This window comes from Peromyscus eremicus, chromosome 14, assembly GCF_949786415.1.
Source record: "Peromyscus eremicus chromosome 14, PerEre_H2_v1, whole genome shotgun sequence".
NCBI classification, from domain to species: Eukaryota; Metazoa; Chordata; class Mammalia; order Rodentia; family Cricetidae; genus Peromyscus; species Peromyscus eremicus.
The window spans coordinates 45,898,347-45,925,462 of record NC_081430.1 but is presented as its reverse complement, the minus strand read 5'-3'; the positions used below and the strand labels follow the sequence as shown (position 1 = coordinate 45,925,462).

General features: G+C 39.2%; 1 long non-coding RNA gene across 1 annotated transcript; it reads left to right on the top strand.

Moving 5' to 3' along the window:
- Window positions 1-304: 304 nt before the first annotated feature.
- On the top strand, window positions 305-26,602 carry LOC131924672 (uncharacterized). The gene is made up of 4 exons (XR_009382989.1): window positions 305-551; window positions 7,582-7,728; window positions 23,643-23,854; window positions 26,475-26,602. It is a non-coding gene; the product is annotated as an uncharacterized LOC131924672 (long non-coding RNA).
- The last annotated feature ends 514 nt before the right edge of the window (window positions 26,603-27,116 follow it).

Genomic DNA, 27,116 nt, shown 5'->3' with positions numbered 1-27,116 from the left:
TGAGGCTAGAGAATCAGGATAAACTTGAGGTATGAAAGTGGTTGGAGGATTCTGATGGTGGAGAGGCAGAGCGGAGAAGTGGAGACAGAGACATGGGAAATGGAGCATGTGGGATTGGAGAGGGGTGGGGAATCAACCAAAACTAAGTATGTATGAAAATACTGTAAAGAAATCTGTTTCTTTGTAAGCTAATTTAAATAGATAAATAAATAAATAATCTAGTGGAGGGTAGCCACAGATATCCATTCAAGAAGCTCTAAACAATATCTAAACAGTTTTTCTTTCTTTCTTTTTAGATGCAATGGTTTGAGTGTGAACCACAGAATGGCCACTCGCATATTGTGTGGCTTCTTGTTCCTCCCTGAGCTTCAGTTGTCTTATTTGCTTAGTGGGGAAGAATTGATTCACATCAAGACTAAATTGGCTCTTGGCATTCTGATTAAGCTGGTGTTTTGGCAGAGGTACAGCCAAGGAGTTATGGAAAAGAGATGACCAAGACGTGACTCCTACTCCTACTGTGAGTGAAGCCTGCCACACAAGCCCTACGTTCTGTGAGTATCTGCATTGAACTTGTTTATTATTATTTCAGCCTCACGTTGAATGGAATTGTCTCTTTGATTTTTAGTGTCATATAATTTTGCAGGAAATGGAGATAGTAAAGGACCTTTGGGACAATAGATCAATATGTATAATGCAAACATGGCAGCCCAGATACACAAACAAGATTTTTCATGCTATTTAGATTAATTGTAGAATTGGGATGCTCATTACCTATATGAAATATTATATGAGTAAAAATAACCCCACATGTCAGCATGCAATTCAGCATGCTGTCATCTGATGTCAACTACTGTTCTCTTCCCTTTTTTTGCAAATCTGCTCTTCATTGACTCTGTCAGATATATTGATCTCATTCAAAGTATGGTGCTTTCTCAGTTATTTCTGATCATGCAATCCATTTGGTTTTCCCCACTGTTAATCAACTGTTCTAGTTCAGCATCTAAAATCACTTTTCTTGAGCTCATCATACTGACACACACCTGTAATCCCAGCATTTGAGAGGCTGAATCAGGAAGATTCTCGAGTTCAAGGCCAACCTGAGCTATGTAAGGAAGGAAGAACCCATCTCAAAACATGTAAACTACAACAAAACAAACAAAATCAGCTAGCAAGAAAGAAAATGCCATTTTTCTTACTAGACTCCCACTCATGACAGATTTTCACTTTGAATTTTCTCTTCACTGATACCGCCTTTTGCCTTGAGCATACAGTTTTCATTCTTTTCTTTATTCTGCAAATGATGCCTTAGCCCCAGTCTGGGCATAGAAAATATAGAGGAGTTAAGACAATCTGTTCCCTTCTCTGTTGGTAATGATGCTAGGCGCATAATGGGAATATAGTGAGCGAAAGACTGTGTGCATAAAAGCCTTAGTTTAAAATGAATTCCTCAGGATGAAAAGTGTTTACATCTCAAGAGTTATTCATGTGAGGCCGGCAGGACACACCATGTGTTACTAGCCTATAAGTCATCTTACGGAGTCTCATTAGTCTACCAATTTGTCACCAGGCTTTAAGGGTTGCTTGGTTTAAAAAACCATTAAATGTTTTAGTGGAAGGATAACCTGTCCTCAACCTCTTTAATAAAGGTTTAATAACCATTTTTTTTCTCCTCACATATAAGTAATTGTTCAACAGATTTCAGAGGAAGGAAAAGTATTGTGCACTAATCTAAGCCCCTGTAATTACCAGAGACTCTTCATTATTTTACCAATAGTCTACCTCTCAGCCCTAAAAATAATCTCAGCAATTAGATAACTACTTCACAACATTGGAAAACAGTCAGTCTTTGAAACATGAAAACAACAACAACAACAACAATCCCCCCACAAATCCTCCCTTTTTCTAAGTATAAAAACAGCGAGGTACTGATTTGAAATCATGTAGCAGTGAATAGTTTTATATGACAGTGGAGAGTTTAAAGCTTTCTTCTCATCATAGATTGATACAGGGATTTTTGTCCTTTTCATCAACACAATTTACCTCTATGATCCAGTCATCTACTACATGGAGACTTTCATTTGGAGAGACTAGGATTCGTATCATATAAAAGCTGCCTCTTCTGTTGCTGAAACAAATTCTAGGATTTTTAACACAAGGCTAATTATTAGACATATGGTCTATAATATCAAATGCCGATTTGAAATACTTGCTGAGAATGTGAATAGCTTCACATTGAGCCGAAACAATCTGCCAAGTCTTTTATTAGATAGCTGGAGGCAGATTCAAAAGATTTGGGTCTGACCCTTCAGTCTATTTCACTGTAACTGAATCATTTAATCAGATTTTATAAAACTCGGGGCTATAGTGCAACGAAATGTTAAGCACATCTTGCTCATTAGAAACAAATGAAAAACTCATCAGCCTTGAGATTCAGCCATTTATATTAAATATCTTCATAAAATGCTACCATAGATATGGGTGCTGGGCTGCTATAATCTTTGATATAGCCTATTTAAGAGATTTATAAAAATATATAGTCTATTTAATACTAATATTTCCATGGCACAAATGAATAAAAATCCAATGAATAGAATTCTAAAAGCATATTTTACTTTTTAATTTGCTGTTTAAGTGTTCCGTTTCTTTCTTTCAATTTGGAATTATCTTCATGCTATTGTCTCAGGAAACTGAAGTATGAGGCTAAATAAAGAGCACCCAATAGCCCTGTCTTTGATTTGTCAAAATGGAGACATTTGAAATTGAAAAGAGGAAACCAATGTCTCAAATATGCTACAGGTCATTTACCATAGAAGTCAACACTGATGATCAAGCTACAGTTGTAACACAAATTCCTAAATAGACCTTTAATAAAAAGTCTGGAGCCAGAAATTGTTGTAAATGCTGAAAGATCAGAGAGATAAATGAACAAGCCACTGCCACGTCTCACCTCTAGGACTCCTTGGCCTGAAAAGCCTTTAGTTCCTGTTTCCTCACACCTTATATACCTTTCTTGCTGGGATTAAAGCCACGTGAGTCCCAAGTATTAGGATTAACGGTGTGTGCCACCACTGCCTGGCTCTGTTTCTCTCATAGACTGAGTTAATCTCATGTAAAGCCCAGCGTGGCCTTGAATTCACATAGAACCAGATGTATCTCTACCTCCTGAGTGCTAGGATTAAAGGTGTGTGCCACCACTGCCTGGCATCTATGTTTAATCTACTGGCTTATTCTGTTCTCTGACCTTCGGGAAAATTTTATTAGGGTACACAATATATCACCACACTAGTTAGAAAATTTAAATAAAAACAATAGCTGTACTTTGGGAAATAATCATTTGAATAAGGATTTTTTTTCTTCATTATGGACTGTGGTCTCTGTGAACAAGAAACTCTGTGACCCCAATAGTCAGGGCTTATAGTGGCCACTCTATAAAAACTCAATAACAATTAGTTATACTGTACAAATTCTATATTTCTGATTGGAATCAAATCTGGTAAAAGCTGAAAAAGAATTGCACAAAACCATTTTCATATGCACCAGTAACTAGGCCTGTCCAAGCAATGTGGGTGTGGGCAGGGCAATTTTAGCAATAGGGATGTGAGCATTCCTGTGCACACTTTCTGCTCATGTTTGGAGGGAAGATATTCTAACTTTCCTATGAGATACTTGAGGAATATTTTTTAATGCAATTTTTCATTTAGTCAAAATAGAAAAATGCATTCAGCCCTTGATCTCCATGAACTTCACACTTGGAGAAAAGACAGGCATAGAGACATGTAAAATAGATAGGAATTAGATCTGTAAAATACAGGACATAGGCCTAGCTTAAATGAAGATGGAGAGATGAGTTTAGCAGGGACTGGAGAAATAAAACACAGAAATTTATCATCAGATGAGGTCAAGTCTGGGCAGGGTTTGAACGATTCCATGCATATGAGTATTTTTCAGATTTCCAGAGGTGCAGGCCATGTGAGCATGCCCAGTGCAAAAAGTAGAAGGACCCTGATGTTTGTCAATAAATCAAAATTGAAATTATACTCTTTTGTTTCATGTTTAGAGTATGTTAAAATGTGTAAGTCAGGTTTGTTGGAAGAATATCAGTATGTCTTTTTATTTTCATCCTAACTTATCTATACTAATTGAATTTTCATACCAAAAAATTCACTTAAAATTGGTGCCTTTTCCCCTGAGGACCAAATCTAGGGCCATAAGCTTGCTAGTCAAATATTTTGTTACTGAGGTAGACACCACCCCTTCAATGGCTGTTTACAAATGTAAGGACCAATTGAACACATTGCAGGTGTCAATAATTATTGATTTTAGTGAATGAAAACCTCACATCAGATTTCATAATTGCTAATCTCACAGTAGCTGTGTGCTTTCAAGTAGGAAAAGGCCTTCTGAGGTGCTACCTACTCATTTGATTTAATGCTTCAACTTATATCTTTACTGTTGCTAATCTGAAGAAAAGTTTCCTGTTCCTATTAGGTTCATCTGTATTTTTTAAAATTTATTTGTTGGTATGTGAGATGTCTGTATACCCATGTGCATGGAGGCCAGATGTGGAGATCAGGAATCTTTCTCCATTATTCCTCATCTTAGTTTTTGAGACAGGGTCTCTCATTAAACTTGGGGTTCACTGATTGCTTAGGCTAGCTGACTAGCAAGCCCTAGAGTCCTACTGCTTCTGCTTCCCAGAGCTAGGGTTATAGACTCATACTGTCCCATCCACCTTTACATGGGTGTTGTGTTACTGAACTCAGGAGGCCGTGCTTACATAGAAAGGACTTTATCCACAGAGCCAACTTCCCAGTCTGGTCTTTCTGTTTTAATGGGTGAGTGTACTGAAGAATATAGAGGACACAATTAAGACTGTATCAAAACTCAGATCTACCTTTCTCACCCCCAGAATTCCTGATGTTCAGTAGATGCTTATAACATATATGATGACAGAAGGAAGAAATACAACTGGAAAATACCGATGACAATCATCTCAGATTGCTAGAAAGGTCAAGTACACAATCTAACTAGAACCACCCTGGCATAAAGGACACTATCAATGTGGTGATATTTTATTTGTGCTGAAATGTAGTGATATTTTATTTGTATGTTAATAAATAAAGTTTACCTGAAGATCAGAGGACATAGCCAGCCATAAACAAAAGTCAGGCTGTGGTAGCACACACTCTTAATCCGATCACATGGTAGGCAGAGTCTCTGTGTGTTCAAGGACACAACTAAGCATGGTGACATATGCCTTTAATCCCAGTACCAACCATAGAGACCTGGAGGTCTGCACAGACAGGCAGTGATGAGGAAGTGAGATGGCTGGGCTAAGAGCCAATGAGAAGGCAGAACAGCAAGGCAATAAAGGTACAGGTTAGACAGGAAGAAGTTCATTCACTTGGGAAGCTATGGTGGCATGGTGAGCTAAGGTTAGCTGGTGGCTATTCCTATCTCTCTGATCTCTTCAGCTTTCACCCCTGTATTTGGCTCTGTGTTTCTTATTTAATTAAGACTGTTTAGAAATTCGTCTACACACCAAGAAACATTTCTTATGATGGATTGAACTGTATGCCATCGCACTCCACACCAGTTAGTATTCTGAAATGCTGACTTTCAAGACCTTATTTTGAAATAGTTTGTTTGCAAAGGTAATCAAGTTACAATGATGTTATTAGGGTGGATTGAAATGTTATAAAGGGGATTCCTTATAAAAACAGGGATTTAGAGACCAGCAATACAAGAAGACTCTACAGAAACATGAAGGCAGACATCTAGGTGATGTCTCTTTTTAAAGATTGATTTTCTGATTGGCATGTGTGTAGGGGATGGGCTGTGGAAGTTTATGTGTACCATGTGTGTTCAGGTGCCCATGGAGGACAAAAAAGGGTCTCAGATTTCCTGGAACTAGAGTTACAGGTGGTTGTGATCCAGCATATGGATGCTGGGAAATGAAATTTTATTTTTTGCAAGAGCAAAGTGCTCTTGACCAATGAGACACCACTCCAGCCCCTAGGTGGTACTCCTTTATCCCAAAGAAACCCAAAGATGGCCAGAAAACCACTGTGGGATGGGAGCGTCATGGGCCAAGTTCTGTATCTGAGCTGTTAGGAGGAAGGAACATACTGACAAAATCTTCAGACTCTTAGCCTTCAAAAATCCAAGAAGATACCTTTCTATTAGTTAAGCATGTTTTCTGTGGCAGCTATGGGAGATCAACATCATCCTCACGCCCTTTCCAGATTATGTCCTTATTCTTGCTTCTGAAATGTATCAAGAGAGGGAAAAAAAGTCCAGAATTTTAATGAAATCTAGAAATTACTACACATCTAAATAACTTTTGAAGCATTTTATGCAGTTGGTATAGTGTTTATATAGAGCTTATGCTATGTGGAGCTGTAAGCTCTGATGTTTCATTTTTGCAAAAACACCTCAGTAGAAATTTAATTTGCTCAGTATTGAATTTGGTTTGTCATTGGGTTTTTAAACCACAAAAGTTATTTCTATACCTTAAAATTTTCTGATCCTAGAAGTGTGATTTCAAGATGAGCCAAATGCCTTGATCCGAAAAACCATTATGCTAGCTGTCTCCATGGAGAAGGCAAGGGGATGAAGTGGTATTTTACACTGTGTAATATAAAACCTGCCTTGTTCCTGGCTCCTGAAAAGAACCTCTCAGGCCCCAGGGGGCTCTGGAGGGGTTTGAAACTAGTATTCTTCAAATCCTTATCTAGCATCCTGGAATACCAGCACTACTCATTCTTCCCCTGCTGTGGACCTTTTGTCAGGTGGTGCCAGGCAATTAGTGCCTCTCCAGTGAAGAAACAGATCTTAAAGATCACTGTGTTCTCTGTGAGCTTGGGGATCCCAGTGCAGCAGCTGCTAAGGCACTCAGCACCCCCCTTTTCCAGGTCAAGGTCAAGCCTTTGGGGTGTACCTCAGTTATCACACCTGTTTCCTTGTGTCAGAGGCATACTTATCCATCCACATATGTATCACTTCCTCCAGACATTGGGTTCTTAGAGAGCAGCACTTGGGTTGTATGGTTTTCTATACCAGTAGCAATTTGCAGAGTGCTTGACTGGTCAAGGCACAGGCTTCTTCTTTGCATGGGTGCACAGCATTCTCTTAGCTTACTAAGAGAATGTGAGAGGAGAACAGCTGTTTCGCCATTATCCCCCCGAGGCCTGAGGGAGCTAGAATGTTTACTCATCAGTTCCCATCAGCTGGGAGTTAGTTCCTTCATACTCTTGCTTTACAGTGTCTATATGAGCTTTGATAGTTTTGGTAACCTGAGAGACCTAAGGCCAAATAAGCCAGATGCTGGGGCAAGTAGAAGCCTATATTTAGCCTACCTACCCTTAACCAGCCCATTCCAACTAAGCTTGCCTTATGCCCTTAAATTTGTTGAAACTCTAGATCTCTCTAGAGTCTTGTTTCTTATAAGATCTCTTTCATGAATTATTACATTGGTTCCACTCATGATCAGGTATTTTTGTGTGTGTGTGTGTGTGTGTGTGTGTGTGTGTGTGTGTTAGCAATAGCCATAGGGTATGTAACCATGGCCTTCCTATTCAGTTCTACTGCAGGCACATGGGTGAGTTTACTCATTTCCACATTGTGTCGGTGTCTGAGCTCCATGCTTCGAAGTACAAATGGCTCTTGGCCCATTGGAGCGAGCGCTCACCCTGAGAAGGAAAATGGATACTTTCTAAGTCATCACAGGTACATATTCCTAGTCACTGTCTTTGTTAGTGTTCTATTGCTGCGAAGAGACACCATGACCACTGCATCTCTTATTAAGGAAAACATTTAATTGGGGCTTGCTTACAGTCCAGAGGCTTATTCCATTGTCATCAGGACTGGAAGCATGACAGGATGCAGGCAGACATGTGCTGGCAATGAAGCTGAGAGTTCTACATCCAGATCTGCAGGCTGCAAGAAGAGAGAGAGCCACTGGACCTGGCTGGGGCTTTTGAAACCCCAAAGCCCAGTGACACACTTCCTCCAACAAAGCCATAACTACTCCAATAACACCACACCTAATAGTGACACTCCCTAGTGACCAAGCATTCAAATGTATGAGCCTAAGGGGGCCATTCTTATTCAAATCACCACACACTCATATACAGAAATGTCCACATGTACGTTGTATGACACATCCTGCTTTTATCTTGGAGAATTCCAGCCCTGGGTTAAAATTAGGTAAAACATCAGATGAATAAGAATGTAATTTCCATTCAAAAGGTAGAGCCTTCTTGTAGCTCTCCAAGGTAGGTTGCTAAGGTTTATTTTCACACATCTGACTATACAACTTTGATTGCAACGGTTTTGACTTAAGGCATTTATTGAAGCATTAACAACAACAACAACAAAGTTGTTCAAGGAATAAAATCTTTATGGAGACTAGAGACTATGTGTTGATGTAGGCCCCTAGAGAGACAGCCTCCTCCAAGGATTAGTGGATCAGTTTTTTTTTTTTTTTTTTTTTTTACCTAGAAGTCTGGTTCCTGAGGGACCAATGCTGTCAGCCTCAATGTGGTTTGATGCGGGGAAACAGTTTGTGTCTGAGTGTTGCCTACTCACTACTACAAGAGACAACAGGGTCAAAGCTGAGTTAAACTACTTTTTAAAAACCTTTAAATACCTTAGAACTGAAGACCCATCTTAATATTTCATCTTGAGTCAGCTTTAGGTTGGACTAGTGGCTATTGGTTAATTGATTGATATTCATTCATTAGACATCCTTGAACATTCATTATGTATGTTGTAAGATACTGAGAATGCAAAACATAAAGGGTAAATAAACTTTACAACTGCAAGTGAAACCATTATCAGTAAAAAAAAATCTTTCTGTCAAGCCACAAGTTCAAGGTGGTGCTCTAAGTAATTTATTCGGATAACTTTACCAAGGAGACATTATTTCTGCATCACTGAGCAGAGGCAGAGATTGGAGCACAGGAAGGTTAAGTAACTTGTCCATTGTTATCACGCTAGTAAGCTCTAGAGGAGAAATCAGAACCAGGTCATCTGAACCTCTCCTACTGCTCAGTTTTCAGATCTTAAAAACCCTTGGCTTTCAAGTAGGAGGTAATTGATGAAAAGATAAAGTGTGGGGCCTGGAGATTGATCTCAGTTGTTACAGTGCCTGTGAAGTATGCAGGAGGTCTTGGATTTGATCTCCAGCACCACATGAAACTGGTGTGCTGTGTGATGCTGTACACCCAGTGATCTACTAATCAGAAGGTGGCAACAGGGTGATGAGAGATTCCAAGTTGCCTGGTGTTCATGAGACCCTGTCTCAAAAACCAAACAACAAAAGCAAAACAAAATTAAAACAGAAAGGATGAGACCAATAATATTTATTAAGTGCTTTCTACATGCCAAACCAAGTCCCAGGTTAAACATTGTAAATGTCGGGCTTCATTCAGTCCTCACTGTCAGTCTCTACAAGGGGCCATTGCCGTTATCCTGACTTTGCAGGTAGAAAGTTGAAGTCCCAAACAATGGATGACCTAGCTTGTAAATGGCAGAATCAAATTCTGGAGCAAGCAGCCTAGCCTCCCAGCAATTCCTCTTTTGTCTCCTTGTTGATGTCTGATGGGGTGAACTCAAAGAGCTGTGATTCCAAAAAAAAAAAAATGTATTGAAAATAAGTTAGGTGGGAGATGGTAAATAATAAAAACATTCACATAGTATCAATAAGTCATCTGAAACTTGGAGGCTGGACAGTGGTTGGGCCAGGTGATGACACTTAAGGGGACAATAATGGCAATGACAGAGCAGATCATGGGAGGACTCAGTGGCAAGAGGGTGCTTTGTTTGCTTAACAGAACTGCAAGAACCCTTTGTTCTTGTATAATCAGCATGGAAGAGTGAATAAGAAATACGATGAGTCATGTCTGGACTAGGTCTGAAGAACACAATGGGGTGAGCTGGATCCTGCCTAGATAATGAAGACTCCTGGATTTCAGACAAAGTAGTGTAGGTGTCAGATGTCTGTTCCAATAAAGGTCATTCTGCTGTATAGGTTATGACTAAAGGCAGAGAAACATGAAGCAGGCTGATACAGTCGTTCCTGGGATGGGGAGACAGTAAATTGCCCATTAAGATGGCAAACTGGGCAAAGAGAAGTAATGTTATGTGTTTTAAAAAAGGAAAAATGATGGATACATGTGAGGGTGATGGGAGAAGGGTGAAAGATAACCCTATGCTTTCAGCTTGGGCAAATGGGTAGAAGGTGGGCAATTTGCTGAGGCAGGATGGATGCTGGGCTGACAGTTTCCCCTGAGGGCATATAGAGTTTGATTTAGCTATTGGAAAACCTGTCAACTGCCCAACATGATATCAGAGATTGGAGGGCACCTCTAAGGAATTTCAGGTTCTTATACCTGTGAACAAAGGATTGAACTGAGAAACACCTGTAGTAGAACAGAGGCCATTTATTAAGAAAAACTATACTTCCAATGGAGGAAGTTGCCTGGGGCAAAAAGAGGAAGTTCCACAGCTCAACCACGTTGCAGAAGGGTAGTAGCTTCTATGCTTTCTTGTGCATTCTTTATCTATTACATGTTCTGTTATATACAACTTTATGCATCAGATGTCTCATTAGCATCTGAACGCTGCACCTTTAATTTTAGTATTACAATGAGCTACAGGTCTTTCATCTTCAGACACTTTGGAGTACATCTGTGTCTTTAAAAATGGCCAGATTCATTTTGCCTCAGCCTTCTTGGCCTTCTTGGCCTCCAGGTCTATTTCCTATGCTAATCTGCATACTTCCCACAATATTTTCTGGATCTCACTCTCTACCCTAGTCTCTTGCCTTAAACAAGTAGTGTGAAGTCTGATGCTGGAACACTGTAGAGCCTACCTAGACTTCTGTGAGAGCTGAGGAGGAACAAACTTATCCATCTCTAAAGAATTTAGGCTTTAGAGTACATGGACATGTCTACTTGAGAATCAAGTAGCCGCATTATAACTGATGAGCTCGATTCAAAGCCTAAAAAAGTAACTTCATCTGGTATCACATATCATTTTCTTTTGAAGACTTCAGTAATATTTTGTATCAGCCTAGCCTCATGCTGTCTTTCCAAAACTTTCATATGTATTATCTCATTAACATGTTTGCCTTGAGAGCCCCTAATTGTTGGCTCCTCTCTAAAAATTAGGTATGGTATTTTAGAGGCAGGAAGAATTTGATACATTCTTGATTAGACTAAGACAGGCCAAGGGTGGATAAAGAGATGCTCAAGTTTACATCCATTTATTGGGATTCTTCACGGATCTCGCGGATCTTGATTTGGTGTTGCTAGTGGCCAGAGTCTCCTTTCCAAACCACTCCAGGGTGACTGTGAACTAGATGACGAGAGAATACAGAGATTCCCTTTTTCTCCTCAGTGTTATTTTGTTATATAGATGGGAAGAGATGCTTTTCCCTCCACTCCCTATAATCCAAGCTACAGCAGCAGCTTCAGTTCTTGTGTCCCAGACAGAGAATTCAGATCAGGGCACGGATGGAGAAGACGAGTAATTGAAGTTTTTTTTTTTTTCAAAAGACGAGAAAACAAAAGGAGGAACTGAGTACACCCTCCATAATTGAGGGTGTATCAAATCACACGGCAAGGGCAGAGGGCTGTGTCTAGTATATGGGCTTCTAAATCTTATCAGGGCTTCTAAATCTTATCATTTCTCATCACTTCCCCTCCCTTCTCCATCCCAGGGCAGTCTGAGGTTGTCTCCCTCCTGGGTTAGACAGAGGTCTTCTAAAAAAGCCATCCTTTCCCACAATTTAGTGTTTGTTTGTTTGTTTGTTTGTTTTCTTTACCATGATTGAACTAGATGCAAACTACCCTCAAAGTTGAGAAGTTTCCTAGGTGAAAAGGCAGCAGTATTTTGTTCCTTGAGTTCATGGCAGTCAGCTGGAGCTTGGTGATGATGGGATTTGTTGCTTTGTTTTCCAGAACCACGTCTTTCCTCTTCTCTGGTCAGTTTGGCTGTCCTGAGTACAACCTCTCTTATTTACCACCCCCAGTGTTTTCAACTTCTCTGTTTTAATCCTAATGTTTGCCTTATCCATAACGTATTCACTAATCCTTGTTAAATTTAGATATAATGCTATGAGTAAGCCAGAGTGGGAGATGTCATTCCTGGACCTTAGGTGACAGAAACTTTCAGATCTTAGAGGCACACCTTTGAGATCCTAGCATCAAGCTCCACTTCTGCAGAAAGAGAGTTGCTATGATTTGTTTTCACAGATCATATGTTGAAGTCTTAACTCCCAGTGTGGTGTCAAGGGGAAGGACCTTTGGAAGATGATTCAGTTCTGAAAGCAGTGCCTTCATGATGAAATTAGTATTTTGAAGAAAAAGGCCCCAGAGAGAGCTTTCCCCTTCTGCCATTTGAGGCTGCTATGAAAAGAGGCCTCCACCAACCCATAAGTGGGATGTACAACATAGTGCACAGTGGGTCTGCCAGTACCTTCCTCTTTGGCTTTCCAGTCTCCAGAACTTAGTGACATACTTTTTTTTTTTTTTTTTTGCTTTGCTAGTCACCTAGCTGGTTGGCATTTTATTATAGCAACCACAATAGCTTGAAATACTGAAAGAATGACAGGACCCATCATCTCCTGGCTAATAGTTTGGTCCTTACAACAATGCATATTTCCCTTCATGCAGATTTGGAGGCATAAGGAGTTCAGTGGGATTCAACAGACTTGGCATTTAAATGTCTGTTCACATAGGATGTTTTCATCCTCAAGCGTATTCAACTGCACATATGCAAGAGCAGATTACCCCGAGCTGTGTTTGAGAGGAAGGGCAAGCTTCTATCAGAGGTAATTAATAAACTCAAATAGAAAAGGGAAGAGAGGAGAAGCATTGATTTTGTGTTAATACCAATCAGACATCACAACAAGTTCTGGCCCTTAGTTATTACAGGAAGCTTGGGGTCCCAGCTGACCCCAGATTTATTTACCTGTGCCCCACTGCCCCTGAATTATGGAGTTACACTTTTAAAGCCCAATTACTCTGTCTGGGAAGTATCTTCTGTGACCAGCAACGGTATCATTTTTCATGAGATGATCTTTACTTTCGTATTTAAATCCAATTTTCTTTAATTTAAATTTTGCTGAAGGCAGCCATATTGCTGTATGTGTAAATGAAGGTAGATGAACATTTATGGTGTCAGTTCACAGCTGTTCTTACGTTAAATAATTACTGCTCTCTCCCATGGATCTGAGTTTGCAATGCCTACAGTAATCAATTAGAAGCATAAGTCCTTTTCTATACCATTGTGATTAGGAGTGGGCTCAGGTGGAAGAATCTGCATGGGCTAAGAGACATGGAAATAAGGCTAAAACTTAGTTAATGAAACAGCTTGTATGCATTCGCCAGAAGTCCAGAAGCACCGTTGCCTTTCCAGATTTATTGCATTTTCTTAAAAGGATCTAAATTAATGCTACATTAATTACTGCTGGGTATGCACCCTGCAGCATATGTTGCTATTAATTGTATCCATTATCACAAAATAAACATCTCTTTATAACAACAAATGATGCTTCGTTTTCATATGTGGCTTGAAACGCCCTCCTCCACAGCTGCTGTTACTTCTGTTTTGGTGCTTTCTTTACAAAGAGCCACCTGTTACAATAGATATTTCATTTGTTTTTATTTGAAGAGGGAAAAAAACCTTAGACAACAAAACCCTACCACCTTAAAACACTATAATCATACCAGCTGTAAGACACGATGATATTGGGAACTTCAGGGGAAGTTAGCGTTTTTTCCCGTCCCATGTTTTCAACACTTGTGGCTTCTATACCTTTCCCTTATCTCTTTCCTACCTCAATCTATATTTGTTCATTTGTCTATGACATCTAGAGATATATCCTACTAGTTTAAATATCTTATATTGCCAAGAGGCTAAGGGTAGCTCCTTTGGGTTCAAGGCAGGATTTATGTCCCCTGGTCCTGTAATGGGTTATTTTGTGGCTTAGCATTTGGCTATGCCGAGTGCTGTGGACTGCATGGAGGAGCTGTGTGACCTTGTATAAATCACCCAACCACCCTGACCTTCAATTTTCTTCACTTCACAAAGGGTAAATAAATAATTTGTTAGAGTTAATGAGAAGACCAAATGAGTTGACACACGTTTATTGCCTAGAATAATGTTAGGAATTTGGTTCTTCCTCAAAGCTATTGACTAGTGTGATAATTGATGTTATTACTGTTAGTGGAAGTAATGAGCATCCCATAATCAACATTTAAAACATCTGCTAAAATTGTGAGTATTTTTCTCCCTTCTGTCATGTATCCCTTCAGAGACCTTGGGTGTCATTTTTACACAGATCCTGATCTTTCAGACCTGGGAATTGAAACCAGGTCCTTACACTTGCTATGCAAGTGTCTTAGTTAGGGCTACCATTGGTGTGATAAAACACCATGACTAAAGCAACTTGAGGACAACAGGGTTTATTTGACTTACACTCCCATATCTCTGTTCATTGGTTTGAAAGAAAATGGCCACCAAAGGGAGTGGCACTGCTAGCTGGTGTGGCCTTATAGGACTAGGTGTGGTCTTGTTGGAGGAAGTGTGTTGTGGTGGAGGAGGACTTTGAGGTCAAAACTCAAGCCATGCCCAGTGAGAGAATTCTCCTGTTCCCTGGAGATCAAGACATAGCACTCTTAGCTCCTTCTCCAGCACCATGTCTGCCTGCATGTCAGCATGTCCCACCATGATGATAAAAGGACTGAACGTCTGAACTATAAGCCACCCCACTAAATGTTTTCCTTTATAAGAGCTGCCATGGTCATGTTGTCTCTTCACAGAAACAGACACCCTAACTAAGACACTCTATTCATCATTGAAAGAAGTCAGGACAAGAAATTAAAACTGCGCAGGAACCTTGAGGCAAGAGATGATGCAAAGGCCATGGCAGGGTGCTGCTTACTAGCTTATGGTTCACTCAGCCTTTTTTCTTTTAGAACCTAGGACCCCAGCCCTAACCACAACAGGCTGGACCCTTCCCCCATCAATCACTAATTATGAAAATGCCCTATAGGCTTGCTTACAGCCCAATGTTATGAAGGCATTTTCTCAACTAAAGCTCCCTCCTCTCTGATGACGTTAGCTTGTGTCAAGTTGACATAAAACTATTCAGCACAGAAAGCATTCAGCTCCTGAGTTATTTAGTATTAAGCTATGCACTTAGTATTTATAAACAGGAGAATATAATTGTGAATTAATCTGACATTGAACTCAGTTTCAATATGTGTTACTGACTACATCACAAAGATTAAAATTGCTACCCTTATTAGCAAGAGCTTCTTACCATTGGTTGCTTTGCTGCCTCTTTCTATAAAGAGAGAAAAAATTACCTTAGGATTTTTATCATTCACTCATTCATTAGTTTTGAAAGCCTTGTTTTCAAGAAATACGTGGCTATGTTTGGCACAGAAAGATAGAGTGGTATGTGTTAAACACTTGGAATGAAAAAGAGATTGTGCAGAATTATAGCAGCCATAAATAGCTTACAACCTATGGATCACATGCAGTCAATGATAGCTATGACGGTGGTCAAACACAAGGTAATAATTTAAAAGATTATTAATTTTTGTGGGTTTTTTTGTAACTCAACCACACAATTCTCAAGTGTGAACATTGTGAATGACACTCTCTTATTACAGTGTTAGAGGTTGGACAAGCCTGATACTGCCTGATGTAAGTATAATGCTTATAGGCTACTGAACAAGAGAAAGACTGTCCCTGGTGAGGCATGATCCCAAGATTCTTTTCCCACTGTTGTCCCTGTGACAGGCCTTCCTGGTTCTCAGTCGGGGGAGGCAGCACCACTGTGGAAGGGCTGGGCTTGTGTGTTTAGCTATATGCCACGGTTGTAGATCACCTGATTTCCTCACCATTCTCCCATATCATAGTCTTGAGGAGATGCTTGTGCCTTTTTGTGAAATAGTTTTTGGATGAAACTGAATGTGGCACGTGCACCTTCTTAGAGATACAGAGTCAGTTAATATGGCTACTTATTGTTACACTAATTAAATTCTGTGTTATTATTATTATTATTATTATTATTATTATTATTATTATTTAGTGCAGTATCTGTTAGCATCTCCCAAGATCTAGTGTTCTACACTGAGGACACTTGACATTGGATGGTGGCTACCTTCCTCCCTATGAAGGATGTCGGGAGGGAGTCTTTCTCCTGCCCTTCCCTAGCTCTGTGGCTAAGACTCTTGCTTATCCTCCTCTTTTTGCATTTACTATTCCTAAACAGTTAATGTGAATGGCCCAGATTTTTACCTGATTCTGACAGTAGGTGACTCCGGGAAGGTCTTACTTCTTTTTGAGTATACTTTCTCACCTACATAACACACCCAGTCAGGTCTGCCTTCCAGACTCTATGTGTGTTCTAGAATGCAAGTAAGATAAAGCATGTTGAGATGTTTTGACTGGCATGATATCAGTCTTATTAATTATACTTTATCTTATTCATGGAGCTGATATGCTCCTACCTGGTGCTGCTTCCCTGACCTACCAATGCAGAAAGCAAAGTACAACAAAAGGATATCACTTGGGCTATATAAAAGATTACTCAGCCAGACAATGGTGGCTCATGCCTGTAATCCCAGGACTCAGAATGCAGAGGCAGGAGGATCTCTGTGAGTTTGAGGTCAACCTGGATTACGAAGTGAATTCCAGAACAGAGAAACCTTGACTTGAAAAATAAACAAACAAACAAAAAAAGAAACTGCCCCCCAAAAGAACCCCCCCCCAAAAAAAAAACACCAAAAAAGAAAAGAAAAAAAAAGAAAAAAGATTACTCCCTTTTATAATCCTAAAATTTCCCTGTTGAACCTATACCACAACTTGCAACCTGCTTTGCTTGGCACTTAGAAATGAATAAAGGAAAGACAGACACTAAACGAACATCAGACATGAAGAATCAGAAAAGCTTAGGTCTGGTAGGATGTACTCTGATGGAGTAACACCAACTATGCAGCAACTGGGCACTTCAGCATGTTTATTTTGTAAGTATAGAGGAAGAGGTTAGCAAGTCTCAGAAGGTCTCTGGAGGTGAAAAGTTTGAGGCTGTAAACATCTAGAAGGAGAAAGCTAGGTTTTGTAGACTCTGGTCAACCATTCATAAAGTCTACCACTTGCACAGTCAACATCGCACTTGGACCAAAGGAAGGAAGGCTTTGTTAATTCAGAGTCCAGACAATATATGGAAGACTTTGCTGGTTTCCATGGGTTTGAGGCCTTGGCCGTTGACATGGCCATGGCCATGTCAACAATATATATTCACTCAGGACTTCCTCTACTCATTACACATTTACTCTGCGCTTTCCTGGCTCTTCCACAAACCCAAGCAGCATCTCTGAGGTTTGTGAGCGTGTGCCTCCTCCGGTGCTACTCAGCTTTGTACCCATGACACTCTGGATCTGAGTAGTTGATCTATACCCTAAGGTGCCACCTAGGGCATACACTGGTTTATCCTTTTTCACATCCACTGCTAATTTTTAGTCTCAGCCTCTATCATCTCCTAAAATTTGGAAGGATTCTCATAAATAGAAGAGAAATGGAAGCAGACATAGAAAAGAAAAAATAAATTTATCATATAGTATCTAACAGCAGAAATAAACAGTGCTGTGAAAAGTGATGTTAAGCACATTTAGTGGAGCAACTCACTCTTAAGTGTATGCACAGGCTACTGTGCCAAGTATGGTAATAAAGAAATGGATTTTAAAAGATTGTCTTAGCCAGCAATCCATCCGCTTGAGCTCCCTGACATAGGTATATGTATATTTTAGTAACTTTAGAAGCTTAAAATTAACAATAGAGATACACTTAGGTGGTTGGGAGAAGGGGGCTTTTAATTCTTGACTGGGATCAGAAATTGACACTTCAAAATGTAATCTGGACATAAGGATTATTTTGAGATGAAAGCAATTAATCAAGAGATTCAGAAAAAGTATTATTGGTCCCCTATTGACCTAAAGGTAAGGTGGGGTATATGCTTGTAAAGGCACCACCTTCCTCTCTAACAGAAAATGTGCAATTTAGTTACCAGCCTCAAATCTAGATTTATATTAACTCAGAGGTGACACAGAGGTAATCTGTAACAAATCTTACCAACCAGCTCTTGTCTCCCCTTTTCCCCTCTATGTTTACCATCTCCAGAGTGGTTGTTCTAGACACTCAGTGTGTTCTTCCTTTGTCTTGTTACTTCTCTAGCTATGCTTTGTGAAGATGTTACTTAACCTTCAGTTCTAACCACTCCTTTGAAATACCAGTTTAAATGTTCTCATCTGTAATTAAAATTCACTGGTTAACAAATATCCTTTTTGTCTTGCTAGTTTCAGGCCAATTAAACTATATAGAGGAACAAAATTCATAGGTGTTTTTTTTTTCTTCTGTTCCTGCACTGTCCAGGAAGCAATGGAGAACACTTTGTACTCTAATGAGTGTTATACTAGGTTAGAATGTTTCTTTCTAGCTTGGAGATCTGCGGCAGAAGTCCCTCTGTTGCATTCCTCCAATATTTTTACACTGACGTGCAACCCACTGCTTAGCTATAAAAACTCTATTTACATGAACTGAAAAATTTAATAGACAAGAGTCTTTAAAAATATGGGATCTATAGAGGACACTTTTAACGAAAAAAAACCCGTTATCTGTTTAAAAAAAAAGAAGTTAGTGTTTTTATTTATTAAGAAATTTTTTATTCCTTTTACATACCAATCACAGATCCCCTCTTCCTTTCTCCAGCCCCTCAAGCCTTCCCCCACAACCCACCCCTCATTCCCTTCTGCAAGAAGGTAAGGAAAAAGTTAGTGTTTTGCTGTCTCAAAAATGCTAAGGTTTCCAGGCTGAGCTAAGTGTCCCTGCATCCTGGAGGAGATGGGAATGGAGGGTGGGCTGGGGGGAAGGCAGGGGTGGGGGAGGGGGGCGGAGGACAAGGGAATCCGTGGCTGATATGTAAAATTAAATTAAATTATAAAAAAAGAAAGAAAAAATGCTAAGGTTTCATGGAGATTTTTGAGAGTATAGAATACAAGAGTACTTTTAAAAATCATTTTCTAAGTGACTAGAATTTGTACTGCTTTCCATATGTTAGAAGATAATTAAATTTTAGAGGGATGTTTAAAAGACTAGCATCCTAGTCAGTCTTATCCCACAGAGCGCCTTGTCTTTCTCTCTAGCTTATTTCACTTACTGCAGTAACATTCAATGTTCTCTAATCATTCCCAGATGCTCCACAGTCCTCTGTATATATGTCTGCATACGATTATTTTGTCCGAAATTCCTCTCCAGGTGACCTGAACTGTTTTTTGTTTTTTTGTTTTTTTTTCTTCTCTGTTATGTGGGGGATTAAACTCAGGGCTTCATACATACTAGGCAAGAGCTCTATCACTGAGCTACGGTCCCAGCCCCTCCGATTCTCCTTTGGTTTTAGAATTCCTGCCCAGACTTCATTTCTTCTGGGAAATCTTTCAGTCTCCCCAGGCAAATTCATCACATAGCTTTTTGATGCTTTGTTGGAGAGGCAATTGCTGGGTGTTGCGGGGGTACAGATTTATAGCCCCCAGAGTAGGTGTTCTAGCAGGATTATTGGTTAATCTTCCAGTGAGTCATCTGTACTTTTAAAAAGGGGTTTTAGAAAAAGAGAGAAAAAAAAGAACAAACATAGATTTTAGTTTCAGGATTAGTCATTTACGTAAAGTTGTTATTTCAATTATGTAAAGAGAATGTCAAAACAATGAATTATACATTAAGATGACAAAATTGTGGGGGAGTGACATTATTATTGGGGATTTGGAATTTCAGAATAAGGAAGGTTGCATATAGATTGGAGAATGACTAGGGAACATTTTGCTTTTTTGTTGCTGTTGGGTTTTGTTATTCTCTTCTCATGGGAATGGTGAAAAGCCCTGGGAGGGAATTTGCAAGAACATGAAGAGTTGAGGACTTTTCAAAATTCAAAGGCACTGAATTACCTTGGGCATCTTGTCAAAACACACAGTTTTGTCAGTCTAGGCCATGACCTGAAACATTACCTTTTTACTAAGATCCCAAGTGTTGTAAAACAGAAGAATCAAGATTAAAGATTATCAAGATTAAAAATATATACATGCATAAAAGTATTCTCCCAGGATAGGGAAGATGATTCTGTGATTAAGAGCATTTGCTGTACAAGTGTGAAGACCTGCGTTCAAATCCTCAGCTCCTACCTAAATAGCCAGGTATTGTAGCAGGAATCTTAAAAGTTCTTCTTAATAAAATCAAACCTGAGGCCAGTTATTGCGGTGAACGCTGGAAGATCAGAGAAGTAGAACAAGCCACAGCTACCTCACCTCACCAGTTCCTTAGCTGATCCTGTTTCCTCAGACTGGAAGCTTCTGTGTCCTCATCCCAATGGCTCTCAGCTGAACTGCTACTCGAAAGCCTGAATGCTTAACCAGCCAAAAGCTTCTAGATTCTGGTCCTCATGCCTTATATATCTCTGCTTTCTACCATCACTCCCTGGGATTAAAGGCTCACTTTCTGGGATTAAAGGCGTGAGTCACCATGCCTGGCTGGCCACAAGTCACCAATGTGGCCTTGAACTCACAGAAATCCAGAGGGATTTCTGCCTCTGGAATGGTAGGATTAAAGGTGTGTGCTACCACTGCCTATCTTCTGTGTTTAATATTGTGGCTGTTCTGTTTTCTGACCCCAGATAAGTTTATTAGCATGCACAATATTTTGGGGAACACAACACCACCACAAAGTATGCCATATGTACTTGTAATTCCAGCAATATAGGATACAGAGTCTGGAGGATCACTGGGGCTTGTGAGCTGCCAGTCAGGCTAAAGAGTCAGTGAGGTACCCTGTCCTAAAGGAGTAAGCTACGACTGAGAGCATTCTCCCAACACACTTTCCTGCCTTCTGTGTTTGCACAAGCTTATGCACCTATGAACACATATGTATACAACACACACACAGACACACACAGAAATATGCACACAGCACAGACACACGCAAACACTACACACACACACACACACACACACACACACAGGTTTCTCCCAGGTTGAAGTTGTAAAGCTGAACCTATTTAATACCAAATAGTCACTCAGGACTTCATGTAACAAGAACATAAATTCAGTCTTAGGCTTTTTGCCTTTCTACCTGTGATTCAGATATAGCCATTTAATTTTGCCCTCTATAAGTCTGATCTTGAACATGATTAAATATAAATTGGTTGCTAGGAGAAACAGTAAATGAGACTTCACAGTGGGAATAGATAGAAAATTTAGCTGTTAGGTAGTCAAGAGAGAAGAATGGAAAAGTAAATTATTAGCTATCTTCATTCCTATTCATCATATAACTTTTAATAATAACAGGATATCAATTAGGTGAAGATATCATCTTCTCCACATTAAATGTGTTAATTGACACTGCATTGCTTAATCAATCTTGTTAAGCACTAATTACATAGCTGCAGCTTTTCTTCTTTTTCTCTATCATTTCTTTGGGGGGGAGGTGAGAAAGGTAAAAGGAGAATTGGTTACCAACTGATAGCTGTCAATATAAGACCCCGGATTTCCTAACCTGGAAAGGGAGCTTGTGTTTCTCACCCTATCATATGGCATGAGGAAGCTGTAAATGATGAAATATTAAGATAAGAAAACATGACTTGTTTAGCTACTTTTCCAGGATCTAAACAATAGTTATTAAATGGATCTTGTTTCATGAAAATAATGATGATGATGATGATGATGATGATGATGATGATGATGATGATAAATAGCAGTAAGAAATGTGAAATGGTTTTTTAAAAGTACAGTGGGTCAAATCAATGGGTAGAACAAGGTCAGGGGCTTCACTGGAATCTTAAGTGCAGAGGTTCCTATCTTACTTAGTACAGATGAGTGCAGCTCTCAGACCCCTTTAGAGAAGCTTCTTTGTGCAATGGATCATGGTTAATGTGGAAATCAGTAACATATCAACGTTCAGAGAATAAGTATTGGTGGGGTGCTCAGCTACATGTGAAACATCTAAATCACACCCCTCCACCTCTGCAAAAGCCCAGAGAGCTTCATGGAGAAGGGGGACAGAAAGTTTCTAGTAGCCAGAGGTGGGGGAGGGCCAGAGTGAAACAGTGTCTTCTGTACATTCATGGACTCAGCACAGCTGTGGTTGCCAGAATAATATCTGCACATGATCAACACAGTCAACACTGAAGCATGGAGTGGGTAGGAGCTCATGAGCACCACCACCAACTGAGGAGCTATGGAGATTTGATGGCTTCTGGTGGTGGGGGAGGTAGAATCAGCTTTTGTTTTGAAGATGTGGTCCCTGTTACATTGACCACCCTCCTCTATTACATGCCCCACCACTGTGAGTATGCACCAATTGGACTTGATGGGCTATTAAGAAAAGAGAGGCCAGAAAGTTAGGAGAAAGTGGGGAGGGGGGAATGGATCTTGGAGGAGTAAGGGGAAAGGACAGGGTATGAATATAATCAAAACATACTGTATGGCACTCTCAAATAGTTAATAAAATTATATGTTTAAATGAGTGGTAGGCAGAGGGGAACAAGAGAAGATGGTTGATGGGTGAGTATTATCAAAGAGTTATATGCATGAATAAAAGATACCACATTGAAACTGAAAAAAATTAACACTTATGTTTAAATTGGACTGAGACAGACATTTCTTACAAAATTAGAATGTTTATTTGGAAAGCATAGGAAGGGGTCATGAATGAATTCATTGTGAGGCCAAAAACCTTTCCAACCCCAATCTCTAAATCCACCTCTTGGTACTGCCATTAGCATGAAATGCACAAAGAGATTCCAAAGTACCAAGAAAAGTACAGTGGCCTATAAAACACTACTCAAGTTATAGTTTGTATTTTTTTATATAGTCAGATTGAGGGAAAAGAAATCATAAATGAAATTAAATGCTTTCTGAGTCTCTGTTGAGCCTATTTTTCAAGAATTGCAAGTGAAGTTTTAAGCATCCATAAGAATGTAATTATGCTTTCATTGCTTAATGTATGGACTCAGATTCCGACTTAATTATTCTGTGACTAAATTTATATGTCATTTGTGTAGTAAATCTTGGCAATTGCTCTCCCAACTATCATTGGAAATGTAATTAACTTGGGTTAGATAAGTTTTTACAGTGAGAACTAAATGCAGTGTAATACCGTGGCATTATTTAAAAGGCAAAGGCCAAATACATCTTCCTTCTAAAGTTTCTTCTTTGTTTGCGATTTCTTTTCCCATAAGGCTAAATGCTGAGTTTTTCCTTTCTCTGCTTTCACATTTTTGTCTGTTAATTGGCTGCTCCTTTTTTATTTTCTCTTTTCTTTTGAAAGAAAAGATTCTTTTCTTTGTATTGCATCGTTTATGAAGAAAGTAGTTTATTTTTGAAAGAAGCTTCTCTTTATGATAAAGCTGTTTGATTGTTTTCAAAGCTAAGGTTCTTTCATTTTCCTAGTTAACTATTAATTTCTTTTTGTAATTTGTGCTGAAACTTTCCCAGAAGGGATATTCTACTGAACCTAAAAAAAATTGCATTTTTATGGCAATGAAGATATGATGCCCTGTATTATTTTTATTTTGACAGACGCAAGTGATAATTGAAGGCAAAGACTTACAATGAGGAGGAAAATCACTGGGTAATGTAGTCAGTTTCCATTTGAAGTTGAATCAGAAGGGCCTGCTGGATAGTCTGTCCTGCTTGCCATAAGAAATAGCTTGGTCTACCAGGCTCAAACAGTGGAAATTTATCCCATGTGGTTCTGGAAGATGGAAGTTTCAGAGCAAGAAGCCAGCAAGGTTGGTGTCATTGTGATTCTTCTTGCCAGGGCCACTTTACTGTCCTCAAAAGGCCTTTATCTGTGAATAACCCAAAGGAGAAAGTTCTTTACTTTTTCTATTTAATGGGGGCACCAATTCTACACCTAAGGCTCAAATTCCATGAAAGAATATAAATGCAATTATGCTCCAAGGACCCCATCTCTACAAAGCACAAAAATACAAATATTGGAAAGGAAGAATGTACCTCAGTCCATAGCAGATAATAATTACCTTCCTAGAGGTTTGAGATTTGGGGAAAGCATGCTATCACATCACAATTGCATACTGTCATGCCCGGGCATGATTAATCAGTTTTTTCTTTTTTTTTTTTTTTTTTTTTTTTTTTTTGTCTCTTGTTCACAATGGAACTACTGCGGTAAAACCTTTAGGAAGTGGAGCCTAATGTGAGATCCTTAGGTTACTGAGGATGTGTTCTTTTTATTTTCCCAAACATTTTACTTGAATATTAAATTAAAAACATAATCAACTAATCATGTAGTGTACATTTCTCACATTAACATGAGAAATAAAACAATTCCATCATAGTAAAAGAAAAGCCTATTACACACACACACACACACACACACACACACACACACACACACACAGAGAAACACCTTAAATCATGTAGTATCTTTAAATAGGTGATACCATTGCAATCCAGGACAGGGCTGTAAGGATCTACAGAAACACACCACACATGTCAAAAAACAAAACCAATTGAAGGGCATCTAGGTTGTTTCCGGGTTCTGGCTATTACAAATCATGCTACTATAAACAAAGCTGAGCATGTGCCCTTGTGGTATGATTGAGCATTTCTTGGGAATATGCCCAAGAGTGGTATAGCTGGGTCTTGGGGGAGATTGATTCCCAATTTTTTAAGAAAGCACCATATTGATTTCCAAAGTGACTGTATAAGCTTGCATTCCCACCAACAGTGGAGGAGAGTTCTCCTTGCTCCACAACCTCTCCCGCATAAGGTGTCTTCAGTGTTTTTGATTTTAGCCATTCTGACAGGTGTAAGGTGGTATCACAGAGTCGTTTTGATTTGCATTTCCCTCATGATTAGGGATGTTGAGCAATTCCTTAAATGTCTTTCAGCCATTTGAGCTTCCTCTGTTGAGAATTCTCTGTTTAGCTCTATAGCCCATTTCTTAATTGGACTGTTGGGCATTTTGATGTCTAATTTCTTGAGTTCTTTATATATTCTGGATGTCAGCCCTCCATCAGATGTGGGGTTGGTGAAGATTTTTTTTCCCATTTTGTAGGCTGTCGCTTTGCCCAAAACCAAAACAACAAAAAATACCCAGTAAGAGTTAAACCCTTAACATTACCATCCCCAGAAAGGGGTGTTCTTAAAAGGGATGGTGGGGCCTGGGTGTCTTCCTCTGTCTGTCTGGATGTTTGCTGTCTGGGTGAGTGTTTTGCTGATTCGTATTCTTGCTTTGATGCTCTTGCCAGAGGCCCAAATCTGATAGGGTCCCGTGATCTTGTATAAGAACCTTGAAAATGGTAAGATAGCCTTTTTTGTTGTATATATAAGTTAATTTCCCCAGAAAGTATATCATAGCAATGGGAAACATGTGACTACAAAGTTATTTAAACTTCTATTACAAAAGAACTCAACATCTTAAGGATCAAAGTTTTCTTGGATCAGGTTTTAAAGTTGTGTTGAAAATGGAATTAATTTTTTTTGAGAAGCCGGAGTTTACAGAGGTCAACTGCTAACCTTGCTCTTTGTTTAGACAGATGGCTAGCATTTGTTCCTTTAGCTGCATCTCTATAATCTATTACTGTCTGTGAGTTTCGTGCAACTGAAAGGCAGCCATGCAGCATTAGTCCCTTTAATGTCTGTTTGACAGATGATAAAAAAAATGGTTTGAGTTGATGAAGTGCTAATTCTGAATAGACACAGGTATGCTAAAGGAACAAAAATTAAATAAATGTAATAAAATTTAAAGCAAATTTTCTTAATGAATAAAAACCCATAGCTTATTCACTGGGCACTGAAAGCATGTTTTATATTGGGTTCCTCTTTTCATGTTTTTACTGTATTCTACTTAGCATCATCTAGAACAGCTTTGAGGATGGCCATTGAAGCACCACTTTTCCCAGTGATCCACTTTTTAAAGAGACACTTTAGGTTTTGGTTGGAAACAGAATTGTACTCCAGGCTAACTACCTAAAAGTTTAACAGAAACTAACTAGTATTTTAAAATAACATTTTAATAATATCTTTGCATGCTTTCCTCTATATAACCAGGAAGTACCAGATGTGGAATGTAGAAGGCCTTATTTTTTTTAATGAAAAAAAAATAAAGACAAACGTTCATTCTCAGTGCTTAACTGAGTGCCTCTTTGGCGTGTATGAACAGCGAGGATGAGAAAACATATCATTTGCCTAAAGCTGGAAGCTTTCAAGCTGCTTGCTTTGCCCTCATTTATAAATGTGATGGTTAGTCTCCACTGTGGAGGGCTTGTTAGGAGACTTTTCTGGATTAGGTTCATGGGTACACTACTCCATGGGCTGGTCTTACGGATGATGTAAAAGGGAGAAAGGGAGTTGCACAGCAACATTCACTCTGTTTCCTGACTGCAGATGCCACGTGACCGGATGCCTCCTGCACCCGCCACTGTGCCTTCCCCAGGATGAATGTACCCTCGAACTCCGAGCCAGCCTGAGTCCCTCCTTCCCTCAGGTGCTTTTGTCTGGCGTTTTGTCTAAGCAACCAGGCAAGTGATTAGTGCACTGGCTAGCAATGTTTTATATTTGTATTTTTCCTTTTCTTGAAAACAGTAATATTTCTTACATAATATATCCTAATTATGGCTTTCTCACCCTCTACTCCTCCCAGCTACTCCCACCTCAGCTCCCATCCAAATCTACTCCATTTCTGTCTCTCGTTAGAAAACCTCCAAGCTCCATATATACACTCCAGCATTGTCATACCCACATACATAAATAGTAGATAAACAAATGTGATAAAAACAATTAATATTAATACATAAAATTTATTCCTTCAGGAATTCTTTTTAGGTTGTATCAGTATGCTATTTCAAATAAATTAATTAAATTAGCATAGATTAAATCATACAATATGCTTTTCTGTTTGGCTTCTTTTGCTTGTAGACCTCTCATTACTGTATGCAACAGTCTCAGAGATAATCATACATATCTATTTCTTTCTATATATTTATAGAAGTTCTAAAATTATACTTTCCACACCCATGCATAATGTGC